This window comes from Schistocerca piceifrons, chromosome 3 (genome assembly GCF_021461385.2).
Source record: "Schistocerca piceifrons isolate TAMUIC-IGC-003096 chromosome 3, iqSchPice1.1, whole genome shotgun sequence".
In the NCBI taxonomy this organism is placed as follows: Eukaryota; Metazoa; Arthropoda; class Insecta; order Orthoptera; family Acrididae; genus Schistocerca; species Schistocerca piceifrons.
This window is the reverse complement of record NC_060140.1, coordinates 421,615,556-421,643,351: the sequence shown is the minus strand read 5'-3', so window position 1 is coordinate 421,643,351 and position 27,796 is coordinate 421,615,556.

Here is a 27,796-nt window from a genome sequence, read left to right as displayed (position 1 = left end):
CATAGCGCGTCAAAAAAGCATGTGTTGACGAGTGAAGGAGATATACTTCGAAGGACGAGGAAACTGAAAAACGTAATAAAAGCAGTCGGCATGGATGTGAAAAAGAATTGTCATTGTTGTCCGTGATTCAAACAGCAGACGGTAAATCGGCAGGCAAAGCTGAGGAAGATAGTTTCATGGTACTATCAACGAGCCGTTGTGACAGAAAAAGAGAGATACGTGGGGTGTTCAGAAAGTAAGAACCACTCGGTCGCGAAATGGAAACGACTGTGAAAATCCGATAAAGCTTTGCACAGACGTGTTGGGCAGTGTTTCTAGTATGACCCTAGACAGCATCACGTCGTGTTTCTCGTTTCTGCGCTCACAGTGAGCGCGTAAAGATGCCCAGAAAATAGTGTCTCCCGCCAAGCACGAGGGCCTGATGACAAAATTCGCCTGAAGCTATGCAGCCAACATTACATAAGTGTCGTGCGGTTTCTTCTTCAACACAATTTTCAGTCGTATTGTGCAGGGGCAATAAAGATGCTCCTGCATAGTTTTCAAATGGAAATGTTTGATTACTCACAATACAACCCATAATTGTCTCCCTCTGAGTTTCATCTCTACTCACCTGAACCACTGGCTATGAACACAACATTTTGGAATAGACAAACGAGCTGTAGGCCAGCGCAGAGAATTGGTAGAAAGCACTGGCGGCTGCCTTCTATAACGAGGGTATTGGAAAGTTGGTACAACGCTACGACAAATGTCTAAGTCAGGACGGCGACTACGTAGAGCAGTAGCTGTAAGGTGTAGCTAACTGATACAAATAAAACATTTCTGATTTTCGTTGTGGTTTCCATTTCGCGATCAATCGGAACTTAATTTCTGCACAGCCCTCGTATATGGTACATTCTTTTCCTGTTCCTTGTGATATTCCTGGCTGTGACCACCAGTATTTTATTTTGCTAGAAACTCGCCTCGATGGAGCTCGATACATATGAAGTAGTGTATGGCACGAAAGTGGAGTGGGGTACAAGCGACGGATGGTACAGTATGTACCATCCCGTCCGAGAGACCGCCAGTTGTAATGAATTTGCTTCTGATTGGTCGGCACGTTCGGGTGCTAGGCGCCAAGACTCCTAACTCCTCTTATTAATTATTTACATACTTTTCATTATGTTTAACCCAGTTTTTAGTATGACAGTCTTTCATGGTTACCCTACGAGTCTATAGTTTTTCTTTATTAAATTTCACTAGCTTTGAGAAACATAAGAGTGAAGATATTGCGAACGAAGTGCTTTGAACACATTCGGGTCGCTTTGGCGCGCCTGGGAGCCGACGTACTCGGGTGTTCTGGAGAGCCTGATACTTACCTCTGTTTCGGACGTTCTGGAGGGCAGGACACGTATCTCAGTACCGTGCGTTACTTAGATGTGAATATGTTATACTCACTCTGCCTAGTGTGTACTGGGGAGCCGGACATGTGTATTACATTTCGGAAGTTGGATGGAAATATTACCATACAATTAAGAAAGCTATGTTGAGTGTTGTAAAAGACAGTATAAATGTGTGAATATTTGAATAATAACCAAACAGGATACATTAATGAGAAGTGTCGCCTACCATCACTGTCAGTACTACGGATCTTGCCCTTTGTAGATACAGAGACTAACCTGGGCAAGTAGCATCCCACAAAAAGCACAATCACAGGTTCGAATTGACAGCGTAGCAGTCTCTGACGAAGAAGATCCCACGACAGACGAGCTGTATTCTGTAAAGCGGACACAACTTTAGAAGACGACAGGTTGGTGGACAGAACGGCCATTTGATTCATCTCTCCAGATTTCTCCAGCTTCCCGATCTGACTTCCAAAGGGATACATAATTTATATTTTGATCAAAATGGGCACTTTATTTAGAGGCGCATACAGCCGTCTACTGTGCGATAGTATTTCCGAGGCCCTCAAAATGTGATATGAATTTCATATCAATATTTATACTCACAATATAAAATGTAATGCTAAGACTCCAGCTGATGAAACTGTGCTGTTTTTATAGTTACTTCAAAACTTTATTATCGTGTTTATAGCATTTATCAAGTGACATATATCGGTCGAGCGGTTCTAGGCGCTACAGTCTGGAACCGCGCGACCGCTACGGTCGCAGGTTCGAATCCTGCCTCGGGCATGGATGTGTGTGATGTCCTTAGGTTAGTTAGGTTTACATTGTTCTAAGTTCTAGGGGACTGATGACCAAAGAAGTTAAGTCCTATAGTGCTCAGAGCCATTTGAACAATTTGGACATATATCGGCAGCAGTAAACGTGACACTTACTGATAGAGTTTGCAGCAACAGTACTATAGTGTCTCTTGCAGTAAATGACTTTGTGTTAACTGATGCTTACGCAGGTAATACTTTACTATGCTAATATTGTTTTTTCCAGAATTATGTTAAATGCAATCGTGTGGTTAGTCTAAAGCAAATTCACACTGATATCCAGGAAGTAGTGTTTTCGAAACACTTCTTGAGTCACTCACGTCTTTAGGTCACAGATGACAGTCAAAGTCTTAGTTTAGTTGTGGTTGCTCCTTCAGATTTCTATCTCAAAGTCACCTCAACAGTTGACTTGGACAGCTTTAGAAGGGTCGAAATCCAGTGACTAGGCCACGTTCGATGACACTGACCTCTCCTGACTGACTGTCCGGTTCTACTGTCGCTGCTTCTCTACTGAGAACACAATACTCCATGCCTCCTTTCATACTGGTGTATGCACCTCTCGTGACATTTAGACACTACTGTATTTCATGGTGACTCTAAATGCAGTATTTACCATCGATATATTCCATGTCCTCAACGTTAAGAAGAGAACCACAAAGTGGCGAGTGCCAGCCCCATCACTGGAACGCAACACAATAATCAGTCCAAGGCGCTTGAGAAAAGCGCTTTATACCCTGATTGTCCTTCTCATAATTTCCGATACTCTTGAAATGCTTTCCATGTTTTCCAGTAGCACTGTTCGACAGGCGATGCCCTGCAGTTGCTATGTACATTACAACCAAAAATTTAGTTTTAATTTTATTACATCAGAATCCAATTTTATTTCTGAGGCAGCTTTTCCGTGACAGTGTTTTGCGAACAACAGAAATGCACCAAAATTTTATGGTGTAACAAACCATCTCTCACTGTTTTCATTGCACTGCTGTTTCAGTCTTGGTATTATATCGGACAGGTCTTCTCGTAAATTTCTCAGCCCATAGGCGTCATTGGATGCGGATGTGGAGGTGCATGTGATCAGCACACAGCTCTCCGGGCCATATGACAGTTTACGAGACGTTTAAGCAATCTTGAAGTAATAAATATTATATGAGCTGTTCATCGTCGCATATTGACAGTCTCTGCAACTTATTGGAAGTATACATTGTACCCTGTTTCACAGTTTCTTGTACCTTAGTGAGATACTACGAAATGATTACACATTAAAAATGATTAAGGAAAGGAATATTACATATTCGTCTGGTAGCAGCTTATCTATTAAATTCACAGTAACTGTAAGTTTCCGTACAATATTTCTCCTTTTTCATAAGGGTGTCTGGAACAGGTTAATTAAGACGTGAAATAAACCGTTATCGCAGGGGTACTTTATCTGTATCATTTTGCGATGTGGTTTGATAAGTGCTAGAAATATAGTACTGACCTAATAAAACAAAAAAGTATGATTGGAGCTTTTCTTCCACTGGACTGTTAGCGGAGAAGTATTTCGACACAGTGGACAGCAACCCAGCCTTATCTGCTAGCCGGAAGAATGTCCCTGTACACAGAATAGCTCTTGACTGAATCCATTACCCGCAACGAAGTTATTCGGAGCTCAGCAACGAGACTTTGGCAAGCGCTTCAACCGCTTTTGTGCCACAGGTACGCTTTCGAGCTGAAGTAACTACTTCATGGGGACCGTATGATTAACTCAGGGCAACGTAACGTCGAGTGACTCTGTCTAATCTCAATATGATGGGATATATCTGATAATTGAACTGCCCGCATCTCGTGGTCGTGCGGTAGCGTTCTCGCTTCCCACGCCCGGGTTCCCGGGTTCGATTCCCGGCGGGGTCAGGGATTTTCTCTGCCTCGTGATGGCTGGGTGTTGTGTGATGTCCTTAGGTTAGTTAGGTTTAAGTAATTCTAAGTTCTAGGGGACTGATGACTTAAGATGTTAAGTCCCATAGTGCTCAGAGCCATTTGAACCATTTTGATAATTGAACTGGTTAGTAAATATTTAAATTATATGCAGTGTGACCGGTAGAGATCAGCTTCATTGTGCTGTGTAAGTGTGACTCGCTGTTAACGAAGTCCTCTGGAAGTAATTAAAAGTCATTCACATTGTCTGGCTGCGTTTGGGAAGAGCTCTCGAGTTTTCTCACAGCCACATGGATGCAAGCAGTTGGTAACTATATCAGGACAGGAGCCTTGCTCTTTTAATATGTCGTATAACGCTCCTTAGTTACCTCTGTGGCCTAGTACAAAGTTCATTAGGTGTTATATACTTTACGATTTTACATTAGTAGTGGCCACAATATTACTGATATCCTCTTCTTTGATTCGGATACACAAAAATATTTAGAAAGAAATGCCCAATAAAAATGTAAACATAGGGTTGACTTTTAAAACACGAAGGGCGTTCAATTAGTAATGCAACATATTTCTTTCAGAAAGCAGGTTATTTTTACTCAGGATTCCAATACACCATATTATTCCCACTCTTTTGGCTACAAAACCCTATTGTTCAAAGCGACGGATTTACGCCACCTTTCTGGGAGGGCTGTATGCCCGCATGCTGGTATTCTACTGGTCGACGACGGACCCAACGACTCACTGCATCGATAACCAGTCCATTATCCGCGAACTGCTTCCCCACGGAGTGCGTCTTTCATTGGGCCAAACAGATGGCAGTGCAAAGGTGCGAGATTCGGAGAATAGGATAGATGAAGAAGAGACCTTCTTGTGATGATGATAGACACCTTGCCCAACGACTTGCCGTGATTTTGTCCACTACCAGGTCTCCATAGACATTCTACAAATGGCAATTAATATCTGCGATGCTCTGGTTTTCTGCCAAAAGAAACTCAAGGACAGCTCTGTGCTTAGGAAGCACCTCCGTTAGAGAAGCCATTTTGAAGGTTACGTATAGCGCCGCCACCTGTCGGAACTACATGAAACTATGGTGGGTCTGGAGCGGGAATGCTCTGCAATGTCCCAAAATAAATTCCACATTTTTTCATCCAAAATTGGTCGAGAAATGTTTATCATTTGTTATTGAACACCCCTCGCATTTACGGAAATGATACTAAGGAATTTGTAGATAACAGTTTTTGTCTTCGTGTATTACTTGTTTATTTATTGTTCATTTACTTTGATATTAAACTTATGCATGCCATAGAAAAACATTGAGGTTCAACGTCCCGTCGACGACGACTTAAGTAGAGGCGTAGCACAAAATCTGATTCGGAAAGGACAGGGAAGAAAATCGGTCTTGCTCTTTCAAGGGAACCATTTCGGGACTCGCATTAAGCATTTTAGCGAAAACATGAGAAAGTAACTTCCTTCTTTTTCTTGAGTAGCACAACTGAGATTAGCGATAACCTTAAAATCAAAAATGGGGACCGTGAAGTAGATGACAGAATTCTGCTTCCTTCCGAAGCAACATAGTACATTACGGACGAAACAAGAAAAACATAAAAATCTGACTACCACAGGCAGAGAGGGCATTCACAGCCAAAAGAAAATTACTGGTATGAAACAAGGGCCTTAATCTGAGGAAGAAATTTTTGAGAATGTACGTTCGGAACACAGGATTGTATTGGAAGTTAATGGTGGATAATGGTAAAACCGGAAAAGAAGTAGTGTCGTACAAGGATGCAGAAAATTAGGTTGACTGATAAGACAAGAAAAGTGGAGGCTATCCCTAGAACTGGCGAGGATAGGAACATGTGGAAACCACTAACAAGAAGAAAGAGCAGGATAACAGGACGTGTGTTAAGAAATGGTACTTGAAAGAAAGAAAAAGACAACTTACAATTATTTTGCTACAAATCACAGTAGTAAAAACAAGCTCATGGAGCACCAAAGGCAGGAAACTGTTGGACGCCAAAGATAGCTCTCCTCCGTGTTAAAAAGCCCGTATATCCATCGTAGACGATATTACTCAGCGGAAAGGCTACATCGGCATGAAAGTGGCTGCAATCGGAAGCTGCAATTCCTGAATTTGTCCGACTGTTCTCAATAGCAACAGGCAGGAAAATGTCTCGTCCGTTAGATCGGAAACGAACTGTCGTTTACGACGTACGGACTGGTTGGTTAGAAAAACTTGCAACAGATGAACGTGAAAAGTTTATTACGATCAACAAACACACCCTTCTCCCGTTATATTACTCGTATATAACAGTGATTATGTTCCATGGAACAGTTAAACGGGATTTCGTTAAACATTCCGTGGTGAGCTCCGTTGCTTGGGATTTAGTTTCACAAGAATTGAGACTTTCAGTATTTCACTACCTTCAAAACTTTCAGATAAAAGTCACTTACGAAAGTAAAGTCACTTATATGATTGAAAGAGAGGATTCTAGAAAAGTTCCTACTCGAAATTCGCGGTAATGTGGACGTGCATTATCGTGAATGAAGGCAATGCTAAATCGCAAGCTCTGTAGTCGTTCTTTCTAAATAGGGCCACAGCTTTCGTCGCAAAACACGGATAAATACTTTATTTATTTGAATTCTTTTCGCTGTGGGGAATTTGAACGATACCACTGCACAGCCTTCGCTAGATGGCCAACATTATTATCTTTTTTCTCCTTCTCCCATACAGTCACTTGGTCCATAGTGAATTTCAGGATCACTACGGCGTCTACACAAAAATAAGTCTGTCCTGTACAAGTCTCTTCATGTCTACACAACTACTACTACGTACGTCCATTTGATTTTTCTTACTGCATTTAAGCCTTGGTCTACCTCTAAAATTTCTACCCGACGCTCTTCCATCCATTACCAAATTGCCGGATCCTTGATACCCCAGAATGTGTCCTAACGTACTCCAGTTAATATTCGCCGCAGCAGGGTACAAATCGAAATTAAAAAAGAGTGAAAAGAACCCCCGCAGAAACTGGAATAACTAAATTCAGACAACGCCTTGCTAAAGTCTGGCTTTACAGCACCCCAAATGACTTTAATTAGATAACAGTGAAAAACATCTAGGCTCATCATGTTTCACAGCAGGGAAAAATCTGTTAACGAACCAGGCTCATGTAGCCTTACATCCATACAGCCAGTAATACCGAACTGTTTTGAAGCCACAATGAATGAGAGAATACAAAATTTTCTCGAGACAGCTGGGAGTATTCCCTGCTATTTAAGCAGGCTTCAAGAAAAGATGCAATAGCACGCGTCACCAGCAGCGTCGCAGAAAGGTATCGGTAGTACTGCCTCTAATTATTTCTGAGTCTTAGAACAAGTAGTTGCTAAAACGTATAGTAAAACCGCAGAGCAGAGAGCCTAATGATAAATACTGCAGCTTCTGTCCTATTCTGTTCCCACCAGACGATCCCATGACATAAGACGTGAACTAAATCAATCGAAATCCCACAGGTAACGGCGCTACAGAGAGCTTCGAAGACTTTACACCGGCGACGTATTCGGCGAATCACGTGGACCTTTACTTGGTCTCTGAACGGACGCTATTAATTTGCTGCTTTCAGGCACTCGCGAGGCAGATACTTTACAATACATTTCGAGCATGTTATTCGACTTTGGCACAGCAAAGGCCGGAACAAGTAACTCCCTGCAAAATATTTACAGTTGTGTGCGGACATTTTGCACTGCAGGCTCGCAGATATTTAGGGATATGTACTGTAACCCTCCCTGCCCGCTTGGGAAGAAATGTGTAGCCTACGTATATACCTACTCAACTGGGGGGGGGGGGGGGGGGGGGGTTGATCTGGGGGAGGGGACCAAACAGTGAGGTCATCTGTCCCATCGGATTAGGGAAGGATGGAGAAGTAAGTCGGCCGTGCCCTTTCAAAGGAACCACTCCGGCATTTGCCTGAAGCGATTTAGGGAAATCGCGTGAAATCTAAATCAGGATGGCCGGACCCAGATTTGAAACGTCGTCCTCCCGAATGCGAGTCTAGTGTGCTAACCACTGCGCCACCTCGGTACTCATCTGAGCTCAACTTGTTTACCTCTTCTTTTCATCGTGGCCAGTGGTGTACTGCTCATTTCGGACACAGTTGTGGCCCCCTATCACTACCCCAGCTGTGCTCGTTATATGTCCACAGCACTCTCATAGTGCTCTTTACGCACCTTCGTTTCCGAGATCGCTAGCGCCCACCCGGTCAGTAGCGCTTGACTCGAAAGTAGCTGTTCGAATTCAAGTATTTGGGTGTCAGGGGGAGGACAGATGATGGTGTAAGGTTATTGAACACCAGACTTCACAGCAATGCTTTAGATTAAATTCGAAAGGTCTCCCCACTGTTTCATGGTGTTGGTGCAAGTGACACTGTTGATAATGATCTGTCCGTCCGTGCTATCCGAGAGGAGTAGGCTGTGTGCCGGCACTGGGTTCAAAAATGGCTCTGAGCACTATGGGACTTAACTTTTGAGGTCATCAGTCCCTTAGAACTTAGAACTACTTAAACCTAACTAACCTAAGGATATCACACATATCCATGCCCGAGGCAGGATTCGAACCTGCGACCGTAGCGGTCGCGCGGTTCCAGACTGTAGCGTCTAGAACCGCTCGGCCACTTCGGCCGGCGCCGGCACTGGGTTTTACCCTCATTCTTCTGTCGTCATCACGCAACACAGACTTAACATGACACTTTGCACACATCCATTATAGTCACCTCTTTACCAGACCTAAGTGCAATAGTATGAGAAGGAAGAAAAGTGTTTCGAATTACGCTGCTGAACCTGCCCCTCGTGGTCTCCCCGTCAAACATGCCATGGCATTATTTTTTTTTGTTATTCTCTAGATTTAGTACATTTTCTTTTATGTTGTATCGCATTGTAGGGCCCATGTTTCAATCTGCCAAATCGTCTTTCCGTTCTTTTTGAAAGTTTCCGCCAAACTGAATCAAATATCAAAACAGGTTCTACAAAAGCTTCGTGTATCGTCAGTTTTGTACTTTATTCGTTTGGGTTATAAGAAAAAAAAATTCGGTATTGTTTCGTGCTGAATGGTACATCTACATCTATATCTGCATCAGTATTCTGCAACCACTGTGAAGCGCATGGCGGTGTTCTTCCAGAGTACCACGTATTAAGTTCTTTCAGTTCCATTCGCCTATAGAGCACAGGAAGAGTGACTGCTTAAACGACTCTGTGAGCATTACAAGTGGAGTTGCGTTGATGTCAGCTGTTGCGCCGAACCGGGAATCGAACCAAGATTTTCCGCATATCGCGACTTTACCACAGTTTTCTTTTCCTTCATTTTGTTCGTCATTGTTCTTGGTATTTGGTCTGGGCGGACGTCACATGGCACCACTGCAAGTTCATCGTTGAATATGTCATTCAATTTTAAAAAAAAAATCACAGACGGCAGCCAGCAGTATGACCGACCACTTCTGCTGTCCGAGCACGTCTCCAAGACCTATTCAAACTTCCATATGTCACGGAGTACGCAACCCTTAAGCTCGCACATTTCGTGATTGCTGCACAGGCAAATAAAAATATTTTTAACGTCATTTTAGTCCATCGAGGCATGGCTGCATTATGGATGGTTACAATGTCAAGATACAGACACTGTACAAACACAGACAGTAGAAACATCAATAACGACTGTGCCGGCTGTGATTAGCCCCCGCGGTCCATATGGGCGTGATAGTAACAGTTTGTGGAACATCCCTAGATTCTTCACTGAAAGCTGGTTCTTAAACCTTTGTAAGAAGGCTTCATAGGATATTGGGCGTCAGTTTTCAAAAGTCTGTCACTTTAGTTTCTTCAGTATGTCTGTAGAGTTATTCCATGGGTCAATCAAGCCTGGAGCCTTTCGAACTTCCCTTCTTTGTATATATACGATAGCACTTGTTAGTCTCTTGGTACGGGTCCCACAATTGAACACTATTCCAGCATGGGTCAAACGAGCGTTTTGTAACGAAACTCTCCTATAGATTGATGGCATTTTCTTAGTATCCTGGCAATGATCGGAAGTATGCCACTTGCTTCACCAGCTTTACATCTGCTTGGTGGATCGATATATTGATGTTATGCACCCCAAATATCTTTATTTGTTCTATTCTACTATTTTATTTATAGTTGTGCCTCACTTTCTCCTTGTTCGTTAGTGTCTACTTTATCTCAATTCAACGTCGGTCCCTAGTGATCGAACTGCACTCTCAATTTTCTGACCTTAAATATGTAAATACCTCCCTCATTGTTATAGTGACTTGTCTTCGCAATCAGTCGTTAGATCCTGTAAGGGGCTGTTTCGGATGTGAATAATCTGCAATTCAGATAAAAGTTGTTGCGATACTAAGACTCAACATGTGCATGGAATAAAGGAATGGCATGAGCTATAATGTAGCTAGATGAAAACTTATTCATTTCATATTTGCAGCATTTAAAATAGATACATAGTACTATCATTGGTCAAGGGTAGAACACGAGCAGGGTGGTCGTTGTGCTAAGGAAGCGGCAAGGAAAGATGAATTCGGCTTGAAAAGTCTTTTATTTTGACTTTACCCGTCAGATTTATGGGAAGTTGAACATTCGAGCGACCGTGTCCCGTTAACAATGAATCCTCAGCACATTCCATCATATAACAAAGAATAAAGTATGTTCGTGAAAATATCACGTGGTAGTATGCGTGTACAACAAGCCTTTCTACAAGGGCATGCCGAAAAGTAACGCCTTCGTATTTTTTATGTGAAAACTCTTAATGGCTCTTTAAATAAAACAAAGGTAATTAACATTCTGCATATTTAGTCTTCATCTCTACATGTTTATTACTGAACATATTCGCCCTCGCGATGAACGCATTTCTTCCAGCCCGTCAATGACGCCCGGAGTAGTGCAGCAACTCGACGTGGCATGGACTCAACAAGTCGCTGGAAGTCCCCTGCAGAAATTCTGAGCCACGCTGTCAGTACGACCGTCCATAATTGAGAAAGCTTTGCAACTGCGGGGTTTTGTGTTTGAACTAACCTCTGGATTAGGTTCCGTAAATGTTCGACTGGATTCATGTCGGAAGAATTGGGTAGCCAAATCATTCGCTCGAATTGTCCCGAATGTTCTTCAGATCAATCGGACACTACCATCAGCTCTTACTAACTAAACTCGAGATTCATCTGACAAAGGCACCGTTTTCCAGTCATCTAGGACTCAACCGACATGGTCACGAACCCCAAGAAAAGCGCTGCAGACGACGTCGTTAGCAAAGGTACTCGCATTGGTCGTTTGCTGCAACATTAACGACATATTTCGCTACACTTTCGTAACAGATACGTTCGTCGTACGTCCCACATTGATTTCTACGGTTATTCCACGCAGTGTCGCTTGTCTGTTGGCACCTACAACTCTACGCAGGTCGTTAGGTGAAATCCGTCCTTGGCGGGAGGTAACGCCCGAAATGGGATATTTTCGGCACATTCTTGACGCCTGGATCTCGGAATATTGAATTCCCTAACGATTTTCGAAGCGGAATGTCTCGTGCGTCTAGCTCCTTCTACCGTCCCGCGATCAAAAATCATTAATTTCCATCTCACGGCCATAATAACATTGGAAATCTTTTCGCTTGAGTCATCTGAGTACAAATGACAGCTCCGAAACGCAGTGCTCTTCTAGATCTTGTGTACCCCATAATACCATGTAGAGCGAAATGCGCAGCGCGCTAGCTTTCGAGACAGAGAGGTGAGCCTGACTATCGTGGCGACGGTCTGGTAAACAGATCTGATCTGGTGAACGGACCAGCCTTGGGGAGCTTTTAGGCTGTTTTCTACCCTCTCTTAAGCGAATGCTGGGCTGATTCCTAATCCCCGCGTCAGAAATGCGATATACGCTTGCAAACAGTTAAAATACAATTAACAAATAGAGACGCAGCTGATATCCTTGCCGTAGGTTAAATGACGGGTGTGGTCGCAGGATGGGAATCCGACCACTGAGAGTAAACTAAAAATAAATTTGCCACATCATGAAAACAGCGCACTCCTTACGGCGGAATAAAGACGAGGAAGAGACAGACGCCTCAGGAAATTCTGTGTGACTCTTTCGTGATTTCGTAATAGTTAGTGGCTGGAAACAACCATCGACGTATAGGTTGCATAACGATGATATCTGTAACAAACTAATGCGGAGAACCGAAGAATAAACATTACGTCTGGCAGTACAGGACTAAGAAGAGAAACTGTGCGCAGAAACAATTTCCATCTCTTTTGCATATACAACCAAGGTAGCCAGAAAGAGTCTGAAAAGCTTGTAGGTGTGTTGAAGGGTACTTTGGGCTGAGAAATAATTGTTATGAAAAAATTCCGATGCGGCGTGCCGTTTCCAAATTATTTATAGTTGAAGTTAGACATTAAGTCGTTGCGTGCGCATATTCAAGCAGTCTGCCAGAAACAGTGTCGCCGAACGTGTTCTTCTCTTGGTTTCCACAAACGTAACAAATGTAGCTTTTGCTAACCTAGCTTAAATTTGTCACTTCCGAAAAAACGCACATTTTAACTGTTAATGAGCATCTGAACAAGTGGTAACTCACGGGCCCACAGATGTCTGTGCATCACGGCATTTTAGGGCATGCTGGTGCTTGACTTTGCTTTTCAGGTTGTTTCTGACCACACTGTATGTCTAGTGTAAGGTTTGGTGCCAGGAACCTACAATCATCCATTCTCAAGCCGCGTTCTGTAACTCCCATCTTAAGGAGACACTTCAGGAATGTGGGACAACTCCACTAAATGGCAGAAGGAGACTCTGCAGGCTACTAGACTACTTTCTTATTTTGTGTGTTTTAGTAGAAAAGCAATGCCTCTGCGAAAAAAAACACTGTTTTTATATTACTTAGCAAGCGTTTTCATCTGCTACTTCTTTCCAAGCGATTATGTGTTTTCTTATTTTAGAGATCGCTATCAACTGTCTGTTTACTGGAAAAGGTATAACCGGTTTTTGGCTTGCAAGGCCATCATCACACTCTAACTATCGTCGTCAAAGAATTTACGTTTGTAAACAACTTCGAAAAAGATGTTATCCGTCTAGACTGAAACACGAGCACAAAATAAATGCCATCTTCGGCAGTACATCGGCAATGCAATTAAAAAAGTAAAAAGCTGAACAGCAAATAAATATAAAGGGAGCAAACAAGGAAAAACATTAACACTGAACTCGAAAAACAATACCTACATAACAGTTTAAATTAACAGTCCGAATAAAATAAATTTGGTACTTGGCAAGAGTACTGAAGAATGACTTGAAGAGATACTACATGTGAAAAGCGATGCATCAATAAAGTGAAAGACAGGATTTACAATTCTAAGAACAGAATATTTTAAGTACATAGACCAAAAAAAGTGGTTCAAATGGCTCTGAGCTCTATAGGACTTAACTGCTGAGGTCATCAGTCCCCTAGAACTTAGAACTACTTAAACCTAACTAACCTAAGGACATCACACACATCCATGCCCAAGCCAGGATGCGAACCTGCGACCGTAGTGGTCGCGCGGTTCCAGACTGTAGCGCCTAGAACCGCTCGGCCACTCCGACCGGCAAGTACATAGACAATTACAGTAAAATAAATAAATACAGGAACGTAGAGAACAGAAAAGAACACTCAGAATGGGAAGCATTTGGCAAACTGTAGGGATTAAGTGAAGTATAGGGGAGGGGAAGTCTTGAGCTGTATTTGGTCATTTAATGTTAAATGAGGACTATGAGAGAGATGTTTTTTTGATTTCTAGGGCTTCCAACAGGCAGAGTTTTTGTAAGTTAAAAACATAAGACTGTATTTGGTAGCTGTGGCCCTCATTCAGTACATGCTGAGCAACTGTGGAGTCAAAATTCTGCAATCTAAAGCGGCATTCATGTTCAGCCAAGTCACCCTAGTTGCTTTATCTCTGCCTGACTGGCATCGAAATTCATTACAACATACATAATGAGATTTTCACTCTGTAGCGAAGTGTGCCCTGATATGAAACTTCCTGGCAGATTAAAACTGTATGCCGGACCGATACTCAAACTCGAGACCTTTGCCTTTCGCGGGAAAGCGCTCTACTAACATGAAAAAAAAAAAATTATTTCTTCAACCCGGCTGGGAATTGAAACTGGGCCCGCTGCATGGTAGGAAAACACGCTACCACCTTTTTTTGATTTTTTTAAGGGATAGTGGACCGGTGGGCACTCAAGGGGCAAAGAAGGCAGGGGTCGAAACCCGAGGCCTGGCCACAGTGTCCCGATCACCACCATTGTGCCTGTATGGCATGGGGAAGTGGGAGACACAGCAATCAACAGAAGTGGAAGGGGTGGTTGTTGTTTATTTATTTGCATTTGGTTTTTGTAATAATCACTATTATTGTGAAATTATGTGGAACATACATCAGCTACAGAGAAGAAAATATAAATGCTGGGTAAAGAAAAAGAAAAGGAAAAGGAAAAAGAAATGAAATCCGCGCAATCTACGACGCTCACTCCCATCCGTGGAGGCCAGCGGTAGAAGCGGTCATAGGCGGCTTAAACTCAGACACCACCGGGTGGAGGAGGGGTTGGTGCCCTCAGCTCCAGGCACCCCTCCCCCCCCCCCCCCCCCCCCCCCGCCCAACTTAGTGTAGGTTCAAATGATTCAAATGGCTCTGAGCACTATGGGACTCAACTGCTGAGGTCATTAGCCCCCTAGAACTTAGAACTAGTTAAACCTAAATAACCTAAGGACATCACAAACATCCATGCCCGAGGCAGGATTCGAACCTGCGACCGTAGCGGTCTTGCGGTTCCAGACTGCAGCGCCTTTAACCGCACGGCCACTTCGGCCGGCTTAGTGTAGGTCTAAAAAAGACTCCTCGAAGATAGTCAGTAAATAATGTTTGGTAACTTGGCATGTTTTCGAGAGCTGCACGGGCTGTTCGTAAATACATCTAGGAGGCGTGATTTACATCCTTCATGAAAGAGATATGCGACCATCCACCCCTTGACCCACGTAATTGAATGACATTTGGCGGCGGGAAAATGTTTGCCCTCCGGGTACAGGAACATTCGCGGATCGATTGTGTCTGGTGGCACTAGGAGATAGCAGGCAATGACTTTCTGCACGAGGCGCCAGACGTCTTGCGAAGAGGCGCATGTCAGATGGTGGTCATCAGTGTTCAGTTGCCGGAAAGGAGACAAAGAGGGGAATCTGACAAACCAATGTCGTTCAGTCGCTGTTTCGTTGCAAATTTCCTGTTGACTATGTGATACCACAGTGGTCGTACATCCGTAAGGTGGAAGGGCTGGTGGATGGTAGTCCACACATTACAAGAACTAAGTATTAGACATCGTCACTCCGTGGAGATTGCCACCCAACTGAGCTATCCAAGCACGACTCACGATCCTTCCACACAGCTTTACTTCCGCCAGTTTCAATTTTGTATACGTTTCTATCACCAGGTCCGCTCTATCTTGTAATCCTCCCTCTACAACCGAATCAAAATCCCCCATGATTATAAGATTTTCATATCTCTTCACATACAGAGGTACCCTTGAATATCGTCATATACTTTCTCTGTCTTTTCAGCTTCTGCTTGCGACGGCGGTATCTGTACGTGAACTATTGTTTTCTGCGTTGTTTTGCTGTCGAACCTGATGAGAACTACCCTACTATTGTACTGTTCGCAGTAATGCACTCTCTGCCATGCTTTCCTACTCAGGACGAATCCTAGTCCGGTTATACCATTTTCTGCTGCTGTTGATACTCATCGGATCAGAAATCCTTGTTTTCTTTCCATTTCCCTTCACTGACGATCGCTATACCTAGATTGATCCTCTGTGTTTCCCTTTTCGAATTTCTAGCTTCCCTACCACGTCCAAACTTCTGACATTCCACCCCCCGACTCGTAGAACTTTACCCGTCTTTTTCACATGGTCACCTTCCCATTGGCAGTCCCCCGAAATCTTTTGTCTATGGAGAGGTCATCACGACACTGTTGCAGTTGCAAGCGGCATATCCTGTCGATACATATCATGTGTTCTAAACGAAGCAATTTCCAGTGCCTTCTGCATCCTCGTACCGTTGACCTTTGCCGATTCTCCTATTTTTAAGGGCAGTTTCCTACCCTTAGGCCGAGAGAGTGCCATGAACCTCTGTCCGCCCCTTCGACCTCTTTGACAAGGCCGTTAGTAGAACGAAGATGACCTCATATGCCGGATACCACCATTGATGATTTTTCTTTTTTTAAATTTGAGCTGTGGCTAGATTCGAACAGGGGACCTTGGACGTTTTCATTACTACTCAAAGACGATGCAGCTAGACCATTCTTTTGCCTCACGTCATGCTCTTCAACATTCGTTTAATAAGGCACTTATTACTAACTTCCACAAAAAAAACTTGTGATTAATGCAGACCAGACAAGTTTCCAATACCAGTCAACTTACGACAGAACTCTCGCTGAAAGAAATTAAGAAATTGTGTTTGTTAAAAGGCGCGATATGAACAAAAAAGGTGACTCACCCATACACAGCGCAATACGCGCTAACGATGCCTGGTGAATTATTACTGCAAGTGTTTTTGTATTTGCAAGAGGCCATCGGAAAGTTTGGACTAAAAGTTCAACAAACTGTTGATAGATTAACGATAGACTTTCCATTACATTACGTAACTTGTTAGAAGTCTGGGAAACTTACCACACAGGTCTACAGTTCGTTTTTAATCAGCGTCATGCTTCCTTCGTGGGAAACGAATCGTTCCTCCTAATAACGGATTCTTGGACCGGGGGGGGGGGGGGGGGGGGTTAAACGAATCCTGATTCACCGATGACTTGCACAGTTAAAGTCGAATCCCCAAAATGTAATCCGATATGCCAACCATGCGACGTTTTCTTTCCTATCGGCAAGTAAAAAAAAAAAAAAAAACACTTTATCAAGCACCTTCAGAACTGTTCATTTCTGACTGACAACGAACGAGATATTGCTTCTCGTGAATATGCTATTAAATCGCACATCACCAACTGTCAACACCTGTATTTGCCAAAACGTTGCGTTACGCATGATTCGCATCCAAACTATTGGAAGAAACAGAAATTTTTCAAAATGTCAACGAGATGAGTTTTCCCTTATAAACTATGAACATTTCCTGTAAATGCGGGAAAACTGCATTCATTCGACGTAGTAGATACCATTTCAGTTTGTTTTCCATGTCTGTAAGCCGGCCGCGGTGGTCTCGCGGTTCTAGGCGCTCAGTCCGGTGCCGCGCGACTACTACGGTCGCGGGTTCGAATCCTGCCTCGGGCATGGATGTGTGTGATGTCCTTAGGTTAGCTAGGTTTAAGTAGTTCTAAGTTCTAGGGGACTGATGACCACAGATGTTAAGTCCCATAGTACTCAGAGCCATTTGAACCATTTGAACCATGTCTGTACGACAAACACCAGCCTGCAACGTGTGATGTCGTGAGCACATCCGATGAGTAATTGTCCATTACTCTTGCGGTCTGGCACATAATGACTTACTACATAACTAATTGTGAATAACGTCATTGGCATCATTATTTATCGAGAGTTGACTTGAGCTTTCCAAACTTGTCTCTCGTACTTGAAAATTTAATTAAACATAATATAATCAAATAACATATGGAATTCACTACAACTTCATGGAAATGTACGTGTTTTTCTTCATTATATTACCTTTCAAATGTCATATAAATTAAATAATGTGACCAATGATGTGGGGTTCGAAGCGTCAAATTGTCCACGACCGTCTTGCAAGGCGCGAACACTAAACACTTGACGACAATGACTTCGTACGGCCAGCACCTTCGCACAGGTTCATCAGTTACATACTATACTTGTAAAACCCCTCTTGCGGTCTTCTTGGAATTGCTAGAGTAGTGCCCTTTACTACTTGCACATTACGTTGTTTTAATGGCCTGCTAAAGGTGTACAAAGTGACCCCAACGTCGTCGCCTGCCCCATGTGTTTTAAGGTGTTTTAAGGTGCCACTAACATCTTACAGAACGGCCAGTAGTAGATGCTCTGAAGGTCTTAAGATATGCTAAGCATCTGCTTGAATTGTTCTAGCAACTGTTTTCTAAAGATAACTGAAGTGCCTAAAATTTGTCTAGAGAATCTGGTTAGCCTAGAACCATTATATAGCAACGGTTAAGGTGCTTGGTGGCTTGTGGAGGTTGTTTTCTGAATTTTACATTTGTTAAAGTGGTTTTAATATTTTTATGTTTACTGCTTTAAAAATTTTTGAATTTTACTGTACCCACATTTGTATTTGCCCTGAATGTGGTACCCTTGAGGAGGGCCGGGTCAAATGTTTGTTGTTGTGTCCCTGCAAAGTCTTAGAGAGCGTTTCTGTGTGTGTTGTAGTTACATCACTACTTTATTTGTGTCACTGGTGCCGGGGATTGGTGCCTGAGGTCTACCTCTGAATTTTTTGTGTCGTCTGCCCGCTTGCATCCCGATCCGACATCGACCAAACCAGTCGTAATTTATTCTTGTTTGACACGCTTCCTTCTTGTGATAGGAAAATCGTGCAACATGGTTAAACATTAAAATGAGGTTCGATTAAAATTTATTCCTTAAAGTTTGTTGGTTCTAAGGAAAAGAGACGTTTATGCGTGGAGTTCTTTAAGGTTCTAAAAAAAGACATTTATGCTCTGGGTTCTTTAAAAGCTTGTGTTGTTCTAAAGAAAAGAGGCATTTATGTTTGGACTTTGTAACATGTTAGGAAAGAGTTTTGTTGCTCAATAAATTAGTTAGAAAGACTGCTAAGTAGCAAGTGATGTTCAATAAGTTTCCGTCCTTTCCTCTAGGACAAGCCTGTTGTTATCCTTTTTATCTTGGTGTAAGTTCTTCCTGGTCATATCAAAATGGCAGCAGATCATGCTTATGTTCTGGTCTATTTTTCTTTTACTGTACGTCGTTCGTCTTCTTGTAAGCCATACATATACAAATATTTCTTTTGGTAGGGGGAGGGGTTGTTGTAACATTTATACCGCTTATAAACTTTTGATATCTGTTGCAGGTGCCCTTTCCAGCCTGGAAGCTCGTTCTGTGATCAGGGTGGGGGCCCTAAAGAAAGATGGAATTGAAATATAAATTACGGGACGAGCTCCAAGCTAAGAAGGTGACATAGGTGAGTTATGCTTACGCCTCCGTGAAGCAGTCGTGTTTCCTGCGTGTGCCATTGTGGACCGTGTAGGTCAGGTACGTACCATTCTTTCCTAGTAGATTTAGACAAGAATGTTGACTTCCTGGCCGTTCTAGTCCCTCTCACGTGCTAATTTACTGGCAGCAGGCGCAGATCGCACGTTTATCCAAAAGATGCTCCCTCTAGGGCTAAAGTAAATGAACTACAAAGTGGGGTAATCCTAAGTGGCTTAGGATGGGATCGTGCATCGCTGGATGGTGAAAGGAGTAGTGCGACAGAAGAGCGTCCAGGCGAAAATCACAGACCTGTAAAACAGAATATGTCTAACGAGGCAGCCTGTTTTGCCACACTTCCGAACCTGTTTTTTAGCATGATTAAGGGCCTCGATTATCTTGCCTTAAATACCGTTCATCAGTTGGTGAAATTTTTGCTGCTCTTTGTAAACCTGGAGAAAGATATTGCGGTTTTTAGGGCTGCTTGGGATTTGTAAGTGTTTTTCAATTGAAATGGCGACAGTGTCCCGCAACGTAAGGGCGATTTGCAAAAGCTATTCTCTATGTTATTTAAGCGAAGGCTCTCTGCTTGGATCAGAAGCGAGCTAATTAATCAGTATTTCTTTCACGTATGGCAGGTTGGGGAACTCCTTACTGATTGTAGGAAATGCATATTACCACACTTGTGTTCGATGTGCGTCTTTCGAAGGCAGAGGTAGTCGCTACTGTCGTGCAGGGTATCAACCAAGAGGATCACTCCTAAGTCTTATTTTCAAACAGACCTACCACGTTTCAAGACGTAGAGCATCTGGTTTCTCATGTCATCGGGATTGCTCAAGGAAATGCCAGATGTGAGCACCCCAGGGGAGTCGTACATCCACTGGGTGAGAGGACTATTCTTTGTAGTGATGTCACCTGTGGTAATGGACGATATTTTCACTATTGGGAGCTGACGCATTTTTCCCGCTTAAATCGGCGCAGAACAGCTCATTCCAAAGGTCAAATAGACGCTCTGGCACTTCCTTAATGCCTTGCGTCTAAATCATCTGAGTGCGACTGTTTTTTACCCCTACGTTATGCTAGCACAAGCACTAATTACGCGCCAGTGTGCGGAGTTTTAGACTGTCGAAGTTCAGTGTCCTTGGTTGGTTATGAATGGTATGTTTAATATTAAGCCATTTGCAAGTCTACTAATTTATGGGAGCAGCTCGCCATTCTTAGCTCGTTGCGTGTCCATTGACTGACTGTTGATTTACTACTGGGCTGTGATTTTTATTAGTAAGACCGGACTCGTCTCGGATTATGATCAAGGAAGCTTTTATTTTAAGTTCCTTTTGCCTTTTTGAGCACAGGGAGAGGAGAATCGCCCCACTGCACATGAGTTACGTGTTTTAATGACCGCAGTGGCCAAATATTCGACCGATGAGCTCAAGGTCTTCACAGTCCTATTTATGACAGAGAAGTTTAAGTTTTACACAGAGCATCATCATTTTACCTTATAAACAGACAATCAGGCGCTCTCAGGGATCCTAGCGCGCCCCTGTAAAATGGTGCACATTGCGGGTGGGCGGTGCATATTTCGGCATTCAGATTTGCTGTAAAGCATAAAATGGAAGGAAAAATGTCGTCACGAACGTACTAAGTTATTTGTTTGAGTATGGTGATGATGAAAATTTAGCTCTATGCGTGTCCAGTCAGGGAACCGCTATTGGAGCAATCTTGGCAGAGGTGCCTGAATCATTTGATGGTTTTGCTCAACAAAAAGATCCCGAACCTGAGTTGTCCCACATGAAACAACGTCTTCAATCAGGGCTGAAAATTTCCAGGTACCAGCTTAATAAAGGCATTTTGTGCTTACATATCAAGGGGGATGGTCAGTTGAAGATCTGTTTACCCAGAAATCTTATTCCCAAAATTTTTAGATATTACCATCAGTATTTACTGGGTGGACATTTAGGTATTTATAAAACTATTCACAAAACCAAGCAGCATGTCATTTGGTCCTCGCTCTGCAAAGACGTAAGGAGGATGGTTGGGCAGTGGTATGAATGTAAGTTGGCAAAGCGTATTTCAGGTAGTAAGGTCGTATTGTTGCGTTGCATCCACGCCAAGCGTCCTACACAGCTGCTTTTCATTGATTATGTTGGTCCTCTTTCCCGAACTCAGACGATTTACCGATATATATTTGTTGCGGTGGACGCCTTTTCACTTTTTATGTGGTTGGTGCTGAGCCGGGGAGGGGGTAACTATGGGACCAGTATTAAACATCTTAGTAAAATAATTTCACTCTTTGCTCCTCTTGTCACTCTTGTTGGTGATAATGCCCCAGCTTTTAGCCCTCAGGAATTCTGCAGGTTTTCTTTCGGGCGTCCATTATGCAAGTACCACCAACTATTACCCTCGACCTTCTTTTGTGGAGAAGGTTAACAGGAAATTGAAAGCAGCATTTATAACTTTCCCGTCGGAGGCGCAGTTGGCTGTCTTTAACACGCGAGGCCGAAGCTCGCCAAGCTGTACTAGCGTTCTTAATGTTCACCCATTCTCTAAATTCGCCACTGTCCAAGTTGTGGGAAACAGCAGATTTGCTTCGTGATCAGACACGGCCGAGGTTCTTAGAGGGCAAAAGCAAACATCGCCAGGGTCCATCAAAGGGAAGCAGCGCGCAGCGATCGGGGTGTTGGCCTACCTTAAGTAGGTGACGTGGTGTATTTCCACAACTTTGGAGGCCGTGACAAAGGGTAGAAGACATCACGTAAATTAAGCCACGTTTTGGGGGTCAGTAGCACATCCTGGAAGTCACTGCCCCGGTCACACGGCTAGTGAAGGACGAGGCCTCTGACTATATGCAAAGGGCGCATATTAGCCACGTCAAACATGCTAGCATTCATTAATGCATTTGTGCCCTAACTGATCTCCCTCTGAGCTGTGCGGTGTGGTCGATACTTCATGCCTTGTGAGTTGTACACTGTCATTGCTCATGACAGGATCTTTGGTTTTCAGATTCTGGGCAAGAGAGATGGGTTACGTTTTGCAGCTATCTGCGGTTGCTTGCAGATGATGCGTCGTATTCGGTAAGGTATCGAAGTCGAGTGACTGTAGGAAGATACAAGATGACTTCAATAAAATTTCCAGTTGGTGTGATGAATGGCAGATAGCCCTAAATGTGGAAGAATTTAAGTTAATGCGGACGAGTAGGAAGATAAATCTGTAATGTTCTGATACGGTATTACTAGTGTCCTGCTTCACACAGTCAAGTCGTTTAAATATCTGAGCGTAACGTTGCAAAGTGATATGAGATGGAACGAGCATGTGAGAATTGTGGCAAGGAAGGCGAATGGTCGACTTCGGTTTATTGGGAGAATTTTAGGAATGAGTGGTTCACCTGTAAAGGAGACTGAGTGTAAGACGCCGGTGCGACCTATTCTTGAGTACTGCTTGAATGTTTGGGATCCGCACCAACTCGGATTAAAAGAAGGCTTCGAAGCAATTCAGAGGTGAGCTGCTAGATTTGTTACCGGTAGGTTCGAACAGCACGCAAGTGTTCGGAGACGCTTCGGAAACTCAAATTGGAATCGCTGGAGGGAAGGCGACATTCTTTTCGAGAAACACTGTCGAGAAAATTTAGAGAATCGGTATCTGAAGCTGACTGCCAAACGATTCTACTGCCACCAACATACATTGTACGTAAGGACCACGAAAATAAGATACGAGGCGTTAGGGCTCATACAGAGGCATATAGATAGTCGTTTTTCTCTCGCTCTATTTGTGAGTGCAACAGGAAACGAAGTGACAGGATATCCTCCGCCACGCACCTTACGATGTTTTTCGGAGTATCTGTGTACATGTAGATGAAGGACGGGAAGCCGAAACTGAGCGGTCTGTGTGAACAGACTTGCAAGGGCCAATGTACTGTTTCTTAGGGAGACATTGCCAGTACCTCCGGCGCTGGCAGTTTTCTAGTAGAGTGCTGGGAGCCGGCCTTGCGGGATGGAGCGGTGTGGCTGTTATCGCAGCGTGCTTGTTGGTGTCGTAGACTGCATCAGGCCTGCATCTTCTTTGGATTTCCTGCCTCGAGATTGTCGCCTGCTACACCACGGTAAGTATCGTTTGTGATAATTCTCGAAAAACCCATCTCTGTCGTCGGCAGCTTGTTGTGTTGGAACAACTTGGTGCCCGCTTCCCAGGTGGTTTGAAGTTTGTAGTCATACAGCTGCATGGTGATCGATTGGTTCTTTGTCAAATCAACCACTAACATGTGATCACCTTTCTCCCATAGAGCAACTGGTTTGCCTATTAGAGTTTATTACCCTTAAAAAAAACTGTGGGTGCCCTTTTTTAATTTGAGATTTAATGACTGACTTCTTGTGGCGTCCACCCCATTTGTACTTAGTGGGACCTTCGTGTGACAGCCACCTTACAGGAGGGCCAGTCTTAGATTTTGTTTAATGCTCCGAAGGTCTTAACATTGGTACATTCCTGGTTGAATTGTTCTTGCAGCTGCGTTCTATAGATAATTGAGTGCCTAAAACATGTCTAGGCAATTCGGTTAGTGTAAAACCGTTATCTCGCGAAGGTTAAGGTGCTTGATGGTTTTTGGAGGTTATTTTCTGAAGGCTACTTTTACATTTGTTAAGGTGGTTTTAATGTTTTCTATGTTTAATGGCTCTGAGCACTATGGGACTTAACTGCTGAGGTCATCAGTCCCCTAGAACTTAGAACTACTTAAACCTAACTAACCTAAGGACATCACACACATCCATGCCCGAGGCAGGATTCGAACCTGCGACCGTAGCGGTCGCGCGGTTCCAGACTGTAGCGCCGAGTCGCTCGTCCACTCCTGTCGGCTATGTTTAATGCTTTAATAGTTTTTTAATGTAGCTGCATTTAATACTTTCTGTGTTTAATGCTTTAATGATTTTTAAACTTTGCCCCACCCGCAATTACATTTTCCTTGAGTGTGGCATCCATCAGGCGGTCCAAATGTTTTCTGTTGTTACCTTGCATAGTCTAAGAGAGCTTTGCTACGTGTGTTATAGTTACACCACTGATTTGCTCGTTTCGTTGTGACCGGGGACTGTGCCACCTGCGGACTTGCGCCACAATCCGACGTCGGCGTGACAAACTGTAAATTATTCATGTTTGATATACTCCCTTCTTGTGACAGGAAAATCTTGGACATGGCTAAAGATTGAAGTGAGGCTCGAGCAAAACTGTATTCTTTAAAGTCTGTTGGCTCGAAAGAAAAGAAACGTTTATGTTTTGTGTTCTTTAAAGTTTGTGTTGTTATAAAGAAAAGAGATATTTATGCTTTGAATTCTTTAAAATTTCTATTTTTCTAAATAAGAGATGTTTATGCTTGGACCCTGTAACAGGTTACTAAGGAGTCTTCAAGGTCGATAAATTGGCTATAAGGATCGCAAAGTAACAAGCGATGTTCAATAAGATTCGCAGCCCTTCCTGTAGAGCCTGCTTGTTGGTGCCCTTTGTCCTGGTATACGTCCTTGGTGACCGCATCACAAGTGAAGCATGCTGACAGAAATAGTTTCGCATCTTGCTGGGCAGTAGTTGTCATCCAGAAGGAATCAACAAGTGGCCAGAGTGCGCCACCTCCTATCCGTCTGACAATGATCCTGGAACTCAGCTATCAAAATGCTCTCATGTTCCAGAATCTTCGTGACAGCCTCTCCCATGGGTCAAAAAAACCTGTACCATTCGTGCTGTACTTCTATGTATTCGTTTAATATTCTCAATTAGTCATATTTGGTACGGGTCCCACAGACATGAGCAATATTCTGGAATGGGGCGGACTAGTATTCTATTCGCAGTCTTCTTTGTAGGCTGGTTCCATTTCCTCAGTGTTTTACCAATGAACCGCATTCTGACATCTGTTTGCCTACGACCGAGCCTATGAGATCGTTCCATTTCATATTCGTGCAGATTCTCACACCCATATACTTGGATGAAATGACCGAATGAAACTTGTGTCTCATTGAAATTATAGTCACCGGACGATAAGTTTTCTCGTTTTGTGAAGTGCACAGCTTTAAATTTCTGAACATTTAAAGCAAATTTTTGCACCACTTTGAAAACTTATCAAGATCTGACTGAATATTTGTGCAGCCCCTTTCAGACAGTACTTCGTCATAGAAAGCTGCATCATCTGCGAACATATGAAGTTACTATCAATATTGTCTGCAAGGACATTAGTATGTCACATGAACATCAAAGGTCCCAAGACAGTTCCCTGGTTCGAATCCTGCCTCGAGCATGGATGTGTGTGATGTCTTTAGGTTAGTTAGGTTTAAGTAGTTCTAAGTTCTAGAGGACTGATGACCTCAGAAGTTAAGTTCCATAGTGCTCAGAGCCATTTGAACCATTTTGAACAGTTCCCTGTTCCGATAGATGTCAAGGATATTGGTCGGTAATTATGTGGGTCAATCCTGCTGCCCTTTGTGTAGACGGTAATAGCATGTGGATTCTTGCAGGTACTGGCAACAGTCTTTTGTTCGAGGGATCTACGGTAGGTTATACTTAAAAGAGGGGTGAACTCCGGCGCGAATTGAGTGCAGAATCTGATGGGTATTCCGCTGCGCCTTGGAGCTTTGTTCAGTTTTAACGATTTAAGCTGTTTCTCAATGCTGTTGACACTAAAGTATATTTAATTCGTCATTTAACTGGTTGCAATACTCCAGGGTTTTCCTTTGTAAAGAAGTTAAGCATTTTTGCCTTGATTTGATACCCACAATTTCAGTTCCTTTCTCGTCCACGAGCGTCGGGACACTAGTTTGGCTGCCATTACAGCTTTAGGTTTGCTGAAAAATCTTTCGGTAGTATTCTGCTATCTGAGTCACTGAAGGCCTCACGCATTGCTTTCTTGACAGCTAAGCGCATTTTATCTAGCACCTTCCTACCTATACCCCTACGCTTTGTTTTTCACTTATTATGCAGTAGTCTCTGTTTCTTTATCAAGGCAATGTATGTAGTAAACAATTACATAAAGAGAAGTACGGAGAAGATTTTCTTCTTGAAGGAGGCCTTTGTGACAGGTAATCCCTTTCCGAGTTAGTAGGTTTGGTAGACGTAACATCTGGATTCACATTATGACAATGGAATCATCTTCATCGGTATAGTCGAATCACTTGAAAATATTCTCACCTTGCGCATCTTTATACGTCTAATGATGTCACTATCATTGGAATCGTCCTAAGAGACATGAAAATAATCTTTCATACAGTCATCCGGATCTTCATTCTCAGTGGAGCATCTGAATAATCATCGTCAAAGACTTACGAAAGTATTTCATTCCTTCCGTTTTATGACTAGGGCCATTTCTAAAAGCAGGATGAACTTAAGACGAAAATAGCAGCTATCTGAAATATCACAATACGATCAAAAAACTAAATAAGCAAAAAGTACATGAAGCAATGAAGTTTTTATTGTTTACTTGTGTAAACACCTAAATAGACGAATTCGATAAAATATATCACAGCAGATGAAAAGATGGCAGCTTCATGTAACGTGTAGAAAACACGAGTGATCTCGAGACCCGGATGGCGCGCGAAACAGGAGTAAACTCGGGATCCGGTCACAATGCGTTAACATTTCTGTGGCACTGCGGGCTACTTTTCGTTAGCCAACCAATTAATTTTATACTTTCGTGAGCGCCCTCAGTGATACCCGGTAAGCGATACAGGTGAAGAAGACTTACAGGAAGGCAATAGCAGCAGCGGGTGCGCCGCGCCGTCGTGAATGGTCGCAGCTAGTGACCGTTAACCACTTCACTGTCATCGGAGCAGTTTAACAGCGCTGAATGGTCCCCTAATTGAGCGCTTAACTCCTCGCAATAGTCTATAAAACTGGATGTGTAGACGCGGCCACTTGACTGCCTATTTCCGCAACCGGATACCATGTAGGCTGTTTGCGCAGGACGGTGGCGGTTATCTTGAGTCAGATCTTAACATCCCTTGCCCTTATTTAGCCTAAACGAGAGATACGGCGTTGTGTTGACCAAATGAGTGCTGAAAATCGTTTTTTTATTTCATATGCTATATTTATGCTGTTCTAAATTTGTTTCTTGATTTTATTATTAATTAACTAATGGGAATACACTAGTATCAAGATCATAGCAGCCGTATACGGTTTTTCAAAAGAGTTACAATCAATGTAGATAAAAGGGAAACATTAGAATGGGATTAGCGACGAACTAAACATAAAGACTTGGGACAATGTCCTAGACGATACGAAGCAATCCACCTTGTAAAGAAATCAACGTACGATAGACAAAGCAAGAAGGACATAAGAAGCAAATACAACTAAAAGAGGTTCATCACAAAGAGAAGTCTGCTAAAAGACAGACCATAATTTGGGAAATATGTCCGAGAATAGTCCTCTGGAGCACAGTACTGTTTTTTTTTTTTTTTTTTTTTTTTCCAGTCGTCCGACTGGTTTGATACGAACTACCACGAATACCTCTTCTGTCTTAGAGTAGCAGTTACAACTTACGTCCTTAAT